This window comes from Pseudopodoces humilis, chromosome 16, assembly GCF_049639895.1.
Source record: "Pseudopodoces humilis isolate 2021_Gansu_Grassland_sample_001 chromosome 16, ASM4963989v1, whole genome shotgun sequence".
NCBI lineage: Eukaryota > Metazoa > Chordata > Aves > Passeriformes > Paridae > Pseudopodoces > Pseudopodoces humilis.
In genome coordinates, this window is record NC_142215.1 from 6,438,736 (window position 1) to 6,452,433 (window position 13,698).

At 44.9% G+C, this 13,698-nt stretch overlaps 1 protein-coding gene across 10 annotated transcripts in view; it reads left to right on the forward strand.

Moving 5' to 3' along the window:
• The first annotated feature begins 352 nt into the window (after window positions 1-352).
• The window catches only part of AKAP13 (A-kinase anchoring protein 13), a 207,071-nt gene continuing 193,725 nt past the window's right edge, over window positions 353-13,698 (forward strand). For 7 of the 10 annotated variants that reach the window (XM_088063288.1, XM_088063292.1, XM_088063294.1 and 4 more), the window contains exon 1: window positions 354-457. The gene's annotated coding sequence lies outside the window, so the exon portion shown is untranslated. Of the gene's footprint in view, window positions 458-683; window positions 704-4,557; window positions 4,798-13,698 lie in introns of those variants that run through there. The other 3 variants (XM_088063289.1, XM_088063290.1, XM_088063291.1) reach the window with 3 other exon arrangements.

The following is a 13,698-nucleotide window of genomic DNA, read 5'->3' on the forward strand; positions in this document are numbered from 1 at the left end:
CCACAGCCTAAGCAGCAGCCTGCGCGCTTTCCCACCCGCACCACCATGTTACACACGCCGCCGCCTCTCCCCGGCAGCCGAGCAACCGGGAAGGGGCACAGGCGAGGGAGAAGCCGCCGGGGCAGGGAGCGGGGCTTTCCCCAGCGCTGCTCACGGCGCAGGGCAGGCATGGCCGGACCTCGGCTCCAGCGAGCGCCCACCCGGTCCCGCCGTGCCCGGCCCCACACGGCCCGGCCCGGGGCGGCGCATGCGGGCTGGCCGTGCCGGCCGTGCCGGGCGGGCGCGGCGGCTCAGGTTGCGAGGCGGCAGCCCCCGGCCCGCCTCCCCTGCTTCCTGCCCGCCTCCCCGGGCGGAGAGCACCGGCCAGGCCGCCTCCTCCGCCCCCTCCCCGTCCCCGTCCCTCTCCCTTCCCTCCCGGCCCCGCTGCCAGGGGCGAAGCCGCCCGCCGGGCCCCGCGGTGAGTTTACCCCGCCGGAGTTGGGCGAAGGGGTGGGGGAAAGTTTGGGGAGGCTGCCGGCGGGGGCGGAGGGGTGGGCGCTCCCCGGGGATGGGGGTGTACGGGAGCCCCCCTCCCCTTCCCGGCCCTCGCACGCTTCCCCCGCCCTTCCTCCTCCTCGTCCTCGGGGGTTTTTTCTCCGCGCAACTTCGCGTGGAGCCGCTCCGGGCGGCCCCTCTCCTCCGCGTGGCTTTATTCCTTTTCATTGTACGGCTCTTGGTAGTTTTTCATTTATTTTGAGTGTTTTCTCGCGCCGCTGCTCCCCGCCGCTATTGTCTACGGGCCGGGGCCGGGCGCGGTCCCCCCGCAGCCGGGCGGGGGTGGCGGCGCCGCTGCCGGGGGGACGCGCGGGGACCAACCCCGCTGTGCCCGGGGGTGTGCCGGGGACACGCTCCCGCCTGGCCCCCAGCCTCCCTCCGCACTGGAATTACTGATATCCCGGTGGGAACCCCGCTCCAGGCTCGCAGACACAACTTCGTGTCTCAGTTTATTGCACGGAAAGTCATCGCGGGTTGGTATCAAGAGCCCCCCGCAACACGCTGGTGTTGGTGTGTGTCACCTTTGGGTCTCAGTGGCCTTCGGTGTCATTTAGAGGGTCATTGCCGTGGGGTCTATTTCACGCGTTCACTTTGTTGCTTGAGAATATATTTATTTTTGTTCCTTCTCGAGTGCGGACCCTTCTTCTGAAGCAAATGTAGGAGTTTCTGGATGAGGATTGCGAAACAGTAGTTTTTCTGAACCTGTAAACTGTTGGGGTTTGTTAATCCACGTTCTGTGACTGTGTTGTCCCTGCAAGTCATATAGAGGAGTGGGGATTTGCAGAATCTGCTTTTGCGGACCTCTGGAAGTGGTCCTGCTCCAGTGTCCTTACCCCATATTAGCTGGAGATTGGAAGTGGGAAAAAAGTGATTTATAAAAAGTTCTTTTTTCTTTTTTAAGAGTGTGCTGTATCAATACTGCTGTGGATGACCAGATAGGGAATTGATAAAAGGATTAGAAATCCTGCACTGCTGTAGGACATTTAGTCGCTGTGGCTCTCTGTAATCTCCGTCAGCCGTAAAACTTTAGGTACTCATGGAGATATGCAATGCAGTAGAAATATGTAAAGCATGTAGCTTCAGAGCTGAGTTTAGACAGTTGGTCTGAGATCTATGGATGTCTTGTGTGCTGGGAGTTTTGGCTAATGTAATCTAATCGGTTTTAAAGGGCCAAGCTACATTAATTCTGTTTGTGGTGACTCTCTTTGAGTCCCTTGTTGGGTGTCTTTCTCGTACTTTGCACGCCCTTGCTGACCTATTCTGGAATTGTAAGGGTGAACCAAGTTCCATGTGGGTTCCTGAAGGTCAGATACTAATGATTCATTTATTGTGGTGTTAGAGGTGTATTTTTATACATAGATACCTTAGAAGTGGGAGTAGATAGATGTTAACCTCATAACATCCCTGCCTGTGGATAAAAGTGCTGTCTGTACTAGAGGGACATTTGCTGTGCTTTGGGACATGGTGACAATGTCCCGTTCGCACACTTGAAATTGGGTTTGTTTGGGTTTTTTTGTTTTGGTTGGTTTCTTACAAGCCCGATAACAGGGTCAGGGTGCACAAGGCAAGCTGAGGATCATCTGGGCACGTGTTTTCCCTTGGCACGAGGTCAAGTGTATACCTGTTGTCCACGTTCATGGGTTGAGCCTCTCCATCGCCCGTCTGTCCTTGCAGCACTGCCCAGTGCTGGGCAGACAGGCTAGCCTGGGGCTGTTGCTGGAAGGGCACGGATGTTGAGTTCTGCCAGGCAGACAGGTTTTGTTGGTAGCCTGAATGACGAGTCCCCCGCAGGTAGTGTGGATGAGCTGTGCTGTGTGACGGCGTTCCAGCCTGGATTTCCTGCCTGGCTCTGGCGGCCACGGATGGCCGGCATAGCCCGAGAGGTGAGGACACGTGTTGGAAGTAAGAGAGTCCAGCCAGGGACTGCAGCCAGAGAGAAAGGCAGGAGCTCGGTGTTCCTGATTTACAGCTTCGCTGCATCAAAGGAGGGAAACACATTGAAGAGCTCAAAGCTTCTCGTAGGAACAGAGTTCTGCCAGGTACTATCTGATGATGGATGTTATTAAACACAGTCTGCGTAGCGCAGCTTTGAGACTCAGGCATATGCAGAACTCACTAATCTCTCAGCAGGATATACTTGTGAGTAAGCCGTGTTCTGGTCTAGGGTACACTCCTGTGCTAAGAGGAGGATTAAGTACTGTTAAAGGAATCTGGTTATTCTATCCAAAGCATGAATTAAGAACAGCAGTCAATAAATTATCCTAGAGGAAAAAAACACTGGTAGGTTTATTGTTAGTGTTCACATGCTCCTGTGTTGCAAAAGCAGTGGGGTTCTTTCATATAATTTTCTGCTGGAATAATAAGTTTTATTAAATAGCTACTTAACAAAAAAATCGTTAGTAGAAGCTGCAGTGCCTGCTGTACCTATTTCTTTTCCACTGTTTCCAGGACACCAACGTATCAGTTTTCTCTGCCTGCTATTTGGTGGCGATCCACTCACCAATAAAACCGACCTTGAAGCAGCTTGGAAGCTTTTCTACTTATTACTGTAGCTGGTTATCTCTGCAATCTACTTGAGTGCTATTAGATGCTATTTCTACAGGGGTTCCCCACACAGGCAATAAATAGCCTGGAGTCAGCTAAACCACACAGCTGATTTGTATGGAGGAACTATTTGGTGTTGGCTTTGCTCTACTGGTGGAAGGCACTGCTAAGATGTTAAAAACTCGAGCAAAAGGCTGGATAGTCCAGGAGGCCATAAAGGCATGATATGGCCTCCCTGTGTGATTGTGGCCCCATGTTTTACCAGTCTCCTGGATAGGGAGTTGGCAGTTGGCGTGGTTTCCAGCTGGAGGATAACTCCTATTTGCAGGCAGATGAGAGGCTGGATGTGGAAAGCTGGGGAGGAAAACACCTTGCAGCCTGCACCTTGTGCTTACTGGGTGGTGTTCAGTGCCAAGTGCTCATGTGCTTGCTTGCATTGATCACCTGTAGGACAGATAAAGGTAATGAGTGACGTTCTGAAGCAGCTGATAGTCTGGTGTAAATAGAGTCCCTTCTTTGCTGCCCTGGGGTTTGCCACAGGGGATATAATCCAGTTGGGAGCCTGGTTTAGGGCTGGCATGTACCACCTGGTCAGTCACATCCAGGAAGCCCTGCACCTTTTCTAAAACAAAACTTGTTTTAAGGGTGTTGGATATAATGGGATTTTTATGAATAGCTTAGTCATGCTTCACTTTTTTTTCCCCCTCTTCTAAAACAGCTGTCAACAATCTCACTGTGGGGAGGGAATCGGCCACTCCTTGTACTTACTGAATAGTCAGACACTTCAGTCTGGCATTGCACTTCTCAGTGGCTTTTGGAAACAAAGCCGTGGATATAAAAGTGGCATAATGGCTTCTTTTTATTTATTTATTTATCAAGCCTGCCTTTTTCCCTTTGCAAATGACCTTTATGCAGATCTAGAAGGCAAAGCCCATCACTGGGAGTTAGCTGGTTAGTTACTTCAGTTACTGATAAGAAAATATGATGGCAGTGCTCCAGGAAAAGCAGCTATGCAGGGAACTTGTTGCTGCAGTGAAGCTATACAGATCTTTTTCAGAAGGATACACCTCTTTATATTTATGGTGCTTTGTCAGGGCAACAGGGTGACTCCTCTTGTAATGTCTGCATGACAAATAAGCTGCGACGCCACAAATCCTGTAAAGAGTTTATTGTCCTTCTCCAAAGAGCTGATGGAGACAAGCAGTAGGTAAAAGTTTCAGTATCATCCTAAACTTGAACTGCGGTTTTGTCATCTCTTTTGTGTGTTGGTGTAGCATAAGCAGCCTCTTCCAGTTCCAGAGTTGGGTCATACCAGGGTTTTGGATCTGTTCAGCAAACCAGACTGGGAAATGGATTCCAGTTAAGAATACATTATTGTTTCTCATGTATGCAATTCATAACTTGTATCAATTAAGAAAAAAAAGTTCATTCTGTACCTGCATCAGTTACCTGACTCATGTTCCCTTCTGTTATCACCAGCAGCTGCTGTGGCAGAGGATTGGATGCTTCCACCAGGAGAAGCCTAAACTCTTGGAAGTGCTTTTCCAGTTGCAAAGAAGGCATTTTGACTGTGGTGCCCATCCCTGTTTTATAGCATGAGAAGATGACATGGGAGATAGATGTTTCTGAGATAAGTCAGTGAGTTAAAAGTCAAAGTTCAGTTTTTAAGTTCTGTAAGACAGCAGTTATTTCTGTCGAGAGTGAAATCTTCTCTTTAAAGTAAGTTCTGCTATTTTAATAATGTTTTTTAAGATTTTCTTTATAACCGTTTTAAGTAGACTGCTAAGTTGTTGAGGAACAGGAGAAAAAGTACAATCATAAATATTTTTAAGTAGTCAACAGTCCTTAAAAAGTATGAAGTGTGATACCTTGGAAAAAGTAAGCTTTAGTTCTTTTGCAGCTGGAATGTATCACATGTTGTGACATGGTCAGGCATTCTAACAAGACTATTTTATATATATTGAAAAGAAACCTAAGAATCTGATGCTAAAGAGTTTATTGTGTGGTTTGTAATACAGGTGAGAAAAAGGTTAATTCGTTGGCATAGCAATGAAGTTCTCACAGTCCAAATGCTTAAATATTTAATCTAGGATTGGAGAAAACATAAGGAAAAATTACCTCTGAAACTACTGTCAGTACCTTCTACAGCACTTGTGTTGAGGGCTTGAAATACAGTGTATACCACTGTATTCCACCATGTTTTGGGTGTGAGGTTGGGTTTGGTACCTCTGGGCAAGGTCTGCTGCTGGTGTGGGCCATAGAGGCTTCCATGGTTGGTACAGGACCTTGATTCTGGCCTTGGCTGCAGAATCCAGAATGGTTGGTGCTTCTTTACCAGTGAACTCATAATTCTGTAGCACAGGTTCTCATGAGTAATTCTCTTGGACTACTTGGATTTTTCTTGAATCTCTTGCCCCTTGTAAAGACTGTGAATTCACTTTTATATTCAAAATGATCCAATCTCTTTAGTCAAATTTTTCTTTTTTATTTATTTTTGTGATTCCATGAGTTGTTCCATGAGTGTTGTAATAAATAATTTTCCTGTTTGGCTGCTCTTGTCTTTCTAAAACTGGTCACAGTTTTTTGTTCAGTCAATGTGGCAACTGAACTGTCACAGTTTTCTTGTAGGCTTGATCCTTTCATGTGGTCACATTTTGATTTCCTTGGAAATCATGGGGTGGAGACTGATTGCTCACTGGATCCTGTAGAGCTGCTCTTCTGAGATAATATTTAAAATGTTTGAGCACAGGTAGTTGCAACGGATCCATTGTGTCCTTGTTTCAAGCACTTGTGAAATTTTCTAATAGACTATGCAAAATTTGCCACAGCATCCTCTGACTGCTTCTAGTCTCTTTTTGTATTTTTTTTTGACTACTTTCAGGTGGCTGATCTAATTTTCCCGTTAGTCTTGTTGCTGAACTGTTTTTACCTTAATGTTACATTTGCAAAATACACAGTGAGAGGTCTCACCAAATTGTTTTTTAATGTGAGATATTATTTACAGTGTGGCAGCACCGCTGAGATTAGCCTGATCCACTGTAAAAGGAAGCATTTAAGGATTTTCTTCTGTAGCAGCTCCTTCAGGTTTTATTTCTGATAGCAAGGGAAAAGAAAATAAGTGAGAAATTATTTATTTAAAAATGAGGCTGAATTTTGTGAGACTTTTCTCTATGGGCATGATTTAAGGTGGTCATCTTAAAGGTCACCGGATGATGATGTTCAAAACTTTGTGTACAGAGAAAGTGCCCGATGTGTCATGTTTGAGTCCTCTGTGCTTTTTATCACCCATGACTAATGCAAACTGGAGCAGCCAGTTATGTTAAAATCTGTGACATATTTGTATCTTCATCTAAACTGTATCTGAGGTTTCTGGCAAAGTTATTTGGGAAAGTATATCTTTTTCCCTGTGTGTCTCTGGCCTCAGTGGTGTAACTGTTCTGTAAGTCTGAGTGCTGCACTTAGCAAAACCATTACAAACAAAGATTCTGGCATGGAGCAGTTGTTCTTAACCAGACTGTCTTCAGACTCAAACTACTGACTCACCCATTCTTTTCCCTGGATTAACACACCTGGCATGTGTCACACATGGATGCTGGATGCCCCATCGTGTTCCTGCAGGTATCCCTGTTTCCAGTGTAGGGAGGACCAAAGTGGGAGTGTGAGTGTGCAGTGACCTCTTGTAGTTAAAAAGCTCCTGGTGGAAGTTGATGCTGAGGATGGTTTTGCCCAGAGGCTCCTTTTGCCATGTTCCTGATGTTGCTCTGATTCTGCCACTTTTTAGGGATGCAGAGTGGCTGCTTGTGTGAAGTCGCTCCCTTCAGGGTAACAGTACAAAAGGCTGTTCTGGGTCAGGCCATGGGTTATCTGGCCTTGTTTCTTTCCCCATGGTGTTGGTTGTGGGCTGTTGGTGAGGTGTGAGGGCAAGAAAAGTCTGCGCTGGGCACAGTGGGGTTCAATACCAGGATGTGCGTGTGGCACATTTGGCTTCCCAGCATGTGTGGCTGTCAGCAGCCTGCCAAATCTTGAAATTTGCTGTCAATAGGAAAAAAGGGGAAAAAAGGGGATTGGGGGGATGAGATTGCTGAAGGGAATGAGTCTTGATCACTTTACACACACTGTTTTCCCTCCTGAGTTTCCTCTGGGATGCTGAAGCCTTTGGTCCCATAATAGCAGTGGGACAATGAATGCTTGGATGGAGGAAGCAGGTGTTAAAGGAAGGGGGGGAAGTGGTTTATTTTGGGGGGAAGGGGAGGACAGGATGACCATATTTGACTCTTATACAGACTAATTTATTTTGGCTCGTGAGGCTGTGCACAGCACACTTCCTAATTGCTGAACCCACAAGAGATGGTAGCAAAACTGGACTTGCTTTTTTTTTGAGTTAATATCACTTAGTGAGTCAGCCAAGGAGTGAGGTTTACGTGATGTACCTCTGGTGTTACGTGATGAATTCTGTTGTTTTGTTCCCTGTTACCGTAAATCTTTCACTGCAGCAGCAAGGCTGCAGTGCTGACGGCACTGGACATCTTCAGGTCTGCACTTTGTACTTGGGAGTGCTGGTTTTTAATTGTTTAAGACCAAACTGGAGCTGATTGAGTTTACGTGTGGCCTAGATTAAAACAGTTTCTGTAGTGTGATCTGAAGGTCTTTGAGTTGGTGCAGAGGGTGATTCTGAGATAAATTAAAACAGACTGCTTCATGTGCTGTGTAGCAGATGTGTTTGCATCCACAGCCCAAAGATTTCCCATCCTGGGAGTAATGACAACACTCCATTTCAGTGGAGTTTTTCAGCCTGTGCAGGAACCTCTCCTGAACATGGGAGTCAGTTTTTCCATCACTGAGTGTTTTGCAGCCACTCCACCCATTTTTATGATGAGTGATCATCATCTAAGAGCACAGTGGAACACAAGAGGTGGTGAGCAAACCTTTTGTTGCATTAAATGTAAATGTTTATAGTTTCTCTTCTCCTAGCAGCTGCAGAGAAAGTAGGTTGTCTCAGCTGGGTAGAGAAATAAAGACTAAACCCTTTTTATGTATACTGCCATAAAAGAAGGCCTTGTGTAATAAACTTCATTTCACAAGGTCCAGGTGTCTCTATACACTTTTGTGTGATTCAGGGCGAAATATTGCTGCACGTGTTTGTTAACTGCAGGTTTTTCTCTATTGTAGTGCAGATGCCAACAGGAAAATATATACACATTTGTCCTCAGACCCATTGTGGGAGGATGCTGGGGGTTTTTTTCATGCCCACTGTGTGGCTGCAGTCTGAGTGCTGGTGGCTCCTGCTGAGCTGGGCACAGGAGTGTGAATCCATTTGTGTGGTGGAGGCTTGGGAGTCTCCAAAATTTGGAGCTGCTTTTCCAGCCTGGCTAGAGCTACTAAGGAATTTTAGAAGAGTCTTTTGGTTATGTAGTCTGAAGAAGAGTGGAGCATGGAGGCGGAGATTTGAGCACTTAACTAGCATAAAATACTTTTGACTAGTTTATAAAAGTGTTTTCTTCATTAAGTGCCTTTCTTGTCCCTCTGTAAGATGCTGATGGGAGTGGGATGATGGGAGCAAGTTTCTCGAGAGCTGTCCCACAGTTAAAACAGGGCTTTGGTCCCTGTTTTCATGGGCAGTGTATTAAGCTAGAAAAAGAACTAGACCATTTCATGAAGAGCTTACAAGTTAAAACTGTGGATAATAAATATGTTTGCATGGGTGTTAAGAGGATTAATTGTTTTGTGAAGTGCATTGAAAGGGGGAGAGTTAAAGAAGTATTTAAGTGCTATCTGGCTTCCTGTCGTAGATCTTGTAAATTTATTTCTCCCTCCTTCCAGTCAGTTTCAAGTTGTGTTTGGTACTGGTCTGAAATTTACCTGTCAGTCCCACACATTTTTCTGTGTTCTTTGGGCAGTAAGGTGGTAAAATGTTGTGTTTTCAGATGGCATTTCAGAAGAGGAGGTGCTCTGCTGAATGTGATGTGCTTCCTTCTGCAGCTGGAATTGGCTCTACTTAAACTGCAGGTTTTAGTGCTTAGACCTCCCTGGTTTTTCCTTTATCAGATTAGCTAGGATTTTTGGCAGGACTTTGTGCTACCTTTTCTTAGCCAATCGACTTGCATGTGAGTGTTCAGTAACTTTCTTGCTTTATAATCTCAAGGTTCAGAAGTCATCGGGTTCTTTGAGACTAATAAGAGATCCTATCCCAGCAACAGCTTATGGCAGGTGGAGAAAACACTTGAGTATGTGGAGAGCAAGTTTTGAAATCAGAATTCCAAACTACTTGGGGAAGATGGAGGACCTGAGGCAAGGAAAGTGCTTGAAAATGTATACCTCTTCCTGAAGCTACAAAACATGAGTGTCCTTTTTACCCTTTCTTTCCTGGATTATTTGCAGGACCCATTCCCTCTGTGATAGCAGTTAGTACTATGAGATGGCAGATAAATGGCAGTCAAACAGTTACTGTACAATTGCATTATATAAAGAGATTAAACATGATAAAATGTATCAAGTGAGTATAAACTTACCAAGGTTTTTAATATTTTGCTTAGAGGACTCCTAATTTTCCCACCTCTCTCTCCCCTTGGAACTAATTTGTAAAATCTTTGCCGATTTTTACTAAAAATCTAGTCTGATCAGTGCTACTGATATTAATTAAGAAAGAATAATACTGTTTGCATAAATGCCTGTGTGTATTTATGCCTTGGGCTTGTGATAGCTCAGTGCCAAGAGAAACCTAGGCCATTTTGGTGGAATTGTGCTCTAAGTTTTGTTGAAGCTTTACTTTGGATAAATACATCACTTGGGTGTTTGCAGTGAAAGAAATAAATTGTTTTCTTTGCAGAGTTTTTTTTGATTCTTAGATAAGTCTGAGTCTGAGCCACTGGATACCTTGGGGATGGAGACTAACATTTGATGGAAGTTGACTGAGGAGCAGGAGCTGTTGCAGTGTGGTTGTGTTGATGTGGCTGTGATGCTTGGAAGAGCAGCCTTTTAAATTCCCACACAAGAGATGTGCGACTCTGTCTACTTGAGACCTTCTTGCTTCTGGCTGGTTGAGGAAAAAAAAGGAAAGCCCATGTTGGAGAGGAGAGAAAACTGCTGGGATGCTTCTAGATGAAAGCCTAGGAGCAGTGAGGAATTTGGGAGTGTGCCCGAGCTGGGGAGTGCAGTGTCAAGCACTGGGAGTGTGCCTTCCAGCCAGGGAGAGTTGCAGGGTGGCGATGGCAGGGACCACCCTGCACGTTGGGAACTAATTGTCACCTCTGCTTCATGCTCAGCTTCGAGCTGTCCCTTGTTGGAGAGCAGCCTTTTGGGTGTGCACTGGGCACTCAGCAGCTTCCTGTGATGAGACAGGAGTAATCCTGTTTTTTGCTTTCTTTGTGACTTAAAACTTGAATTCACTGCTTAGTGCAGGATGCTGAACCTCTGGTACTTGAGGTGCCAGATTCTGGGTGTAGTTGCCTTGGTCAGTCCTGCCAAGGAGTAGAGGCATGATCAGAACAGTAATTTCTCTTTGCCCCTTTAAATTACCTGTGTTAACTGCCTGATGACTGTTACTCAGAAAAGAAATCTTTTCTCATACATCCAACCCAGAAAAGTCCTTATATATCTAGCAGCCAGGAAATTGAATGAGTTCTGATCTATTCTTAATTTCTTGTGTTTCCTGTGGTTTTATTGTTTGTGTTACCAGCTCTAATATTTACATACTTCTGAATGAGCTTTTCTTTTTTTGGAAGATACTGCTTTGTTTGTATGCCTTGCAAAACAGGTTCTTCCATTTTTATTTTTTTTTTTTTGAATAACCAAACAACTTACTTTCTCAAAGGAGTAGGAGGTGGGAAAAAAAAGGAAGATTATAGGAATCACCAAAGGGAGGTATCTAAGAATAGATTTTTTTTTGGTTGATGATATGCTAAGACTCCTTCCTAACTTGCATCTATCCTTCCAAATATCCTTGGGCTCTTTTGAGAGCTTTGTAAAACTTGTTGCATATGAAATTAAGTGCTTATGCGTGCTTTATCTGAATAGCAGATGCTTTTGCAGTTAACATTTTAAATGCAAAGGTGCTTCCATGAAAAATGCTTGTAAGAACAAAGCTGTAGTTCCCACTGAAACCCCAAAGACATGGGAAATACAAGTTGGTGGAGTCTGCTGTATTAGTGTTCAAAAGTAGTGCTGGTGAGTGTTGTTCATCTATGTATCTCTGCAAACTGTAGTCCTTTTTTTTCCTGCAAAGTAAGGAAGATTTCAGTTATAGTTACAGTTATATTTCACAGTTATATATAAGGAATATAACTGTTAGGACTGATAGAGCTGATGTTCTTCAGGAGGTCTGCCCTTGGTACATCAGCTGCCTGCCTTTTCCATGGATGTTTGCTTTCCTTTAGTAATCCTTTAGGAAGAAATTTGAAATTGCCAATTTTTTTAAAAATGAAGTGTTCTCCATAGAATTTGTGATTAGCCTTTATTAGCAGGTATTACTGTTCCGTGTTGATTTTCCAACTAATCTTCAAATCTTTATTTCTTTCAAAAAATAAGACAGAACTTAAGGACTTTTTCTTTCATATCTCTTCTGCCTGCTATGAAATAAAACTTATTTGCACGTTGCTGAATTATGGCTGGGAGGCCTGTCTGGTTCTGCAGCAGGATCTATAAATAGCATTAGTGTCTGGTTTACTTTGGGAAGGAAGGTGTCCTGTTGTGGCAGTGGCAGGTAGGGAGCCTTGCACTCACTCCCAGTAAAGTCACCCTGTCTGGGCAGTGTTCACCAGTGCAAAACCTGGAGAAACATGATACAATGCCTCTGCTGAGATACAGAACCCCTTTGAAAGCTCCAGAAAGTACTGACATTTATAGAAATGGGTAACACTGGTCTTTTTATTTTCTCTATCCCTCTGCTGTTGGCTCAGAGAGGACTTGGAGGATCATAACATGGTTTGAAAACTGTTTTCCACATCACCCTTCCCATCACTTGCTGCAGGGAGCATCTTGGGATGTGCAGAACACATTGTTGCATGTTCTCCATGCCTAACCTTCCAGTGTGTTCGGGTGGATGGGGCAGCCCTTGGGGAAGCTGTTCTGGTTGCCAAACTGGATCTGGAAGCTCATTATCAAACGTGTTGGGTCTCAGGAGTTGAGGTTTGGATGAATGCCTCTGAAATGCACACTTCCACCGAGGATATTTTCAGGTTTGGTCTTTGGAGCATTTGGTTTGTGGCATAGTTACTGAAAGAGAAATTGTCCTCTCTGCTAGATCAAAAATCAGTTTATTTTGGAAAATGGAAAGAAAATGTCCAGGTGGTTCAGGGGTGGCACAGTTAATAGTCTCTGATATCCCAGAAGCAATCGTGTGCAAAAGGGCAACGGCTGGTAATTATCTCAAAGTGGATGAGGCTTGGGATACTTGTGTCCTGTTTCATTGGCAAAATGAAACCAGGTACAGTTTCAGAATTGGAATAAAAAAAGCTTAATTTTCGCCCTTTTAATGAAGACAATGATAAAATGCTCCTTGGCCGCGTGGTATTTTCCTCTCCTAAACTGCTTGTGGCATGGTTATTGCTGGATGTTGTGAAATGTAAATAACGCCAAGGTAGTGAACTCGGCATTCCCTGCTCCTTGGCAGCGTTGGTGAATGGAAACATCTGTCCAGGGCCTCTCTGGTTGCCTTCCCTCACACAGCTCCTGCTTCCAGCACAGTGCGGGGCCCAAAGCCCTGCAAACCCTCTCCTCAGCTTCTCCATGTCTGCACCACACAAAGTGGAGGAAAGTCCAGAGGGTAAAGGGAGTGAGGAATTTTTTTCTCGTAGTGGGTATTTTAACACAAGTCACTCAGATTTCTGGTGTCTGATGCCAGCCTGGGACATGGGAGAGACCTGAGCTTGTGCTCTTGGCACAGCCCAGCTCCTCTGGTGTGTGCATCTCTTGCATTTCACTCTCAAATCACTCACTTGGCAAATGTTCCCTGTCTCTGCCATTCAGATTGTACAGATAGGCTGTGGCAGGGTGTAAGCTTCACTAGGAAGGATGTGTTGGTTTGCAGGCATGGGGATGGGTGATAGGGGTTTAACTATTTTTTTACCTCTTAAAGAGGAGTGGGAGGCAAGGAGACAACACAGAACTGCAGCAGCAAGTGCGGAAGGAGGGTGGGAAACCACCCTGGTAATTCACTTGGAGTTTCTTCTGAGCTTGGGTGGGAGGTCTTAGTAGGTTTTTACTTTGTGGGCATAAAAAAAATGCAAACAAAACCCAAAAACCTATAATCATGCAGATAATTCAGGAAACGGGTAGTGAATGTTTTGTGATTGGGAGAGATAGTAACTGGGGCTTCAGAGCTTTAGGCTGGCTACAGGATGTAAATACTGCTTGTGTAGGTATGGGTGGGTGTTGTGTACCAGGTTCATTGACAGTTGGGACTCTAAAACTTACTTCGTAAATTTCAGACAGTGCTCTGAAGTTGGTTTCATTTCAGCTAGAGAAATTGTTATTAGTTTTGTACTGTTAGTGGAACTTGAAATTGAGATGCTGTCTTTACAAGGTGTTTTCATGGTGGTTTTTTTTTTAATGTATTTTGATTTTTTTTAATCACAAATTAGGAAAAAAGGATGGGAGAAGGAAAGGGATGCTCTTGTTCCTTTT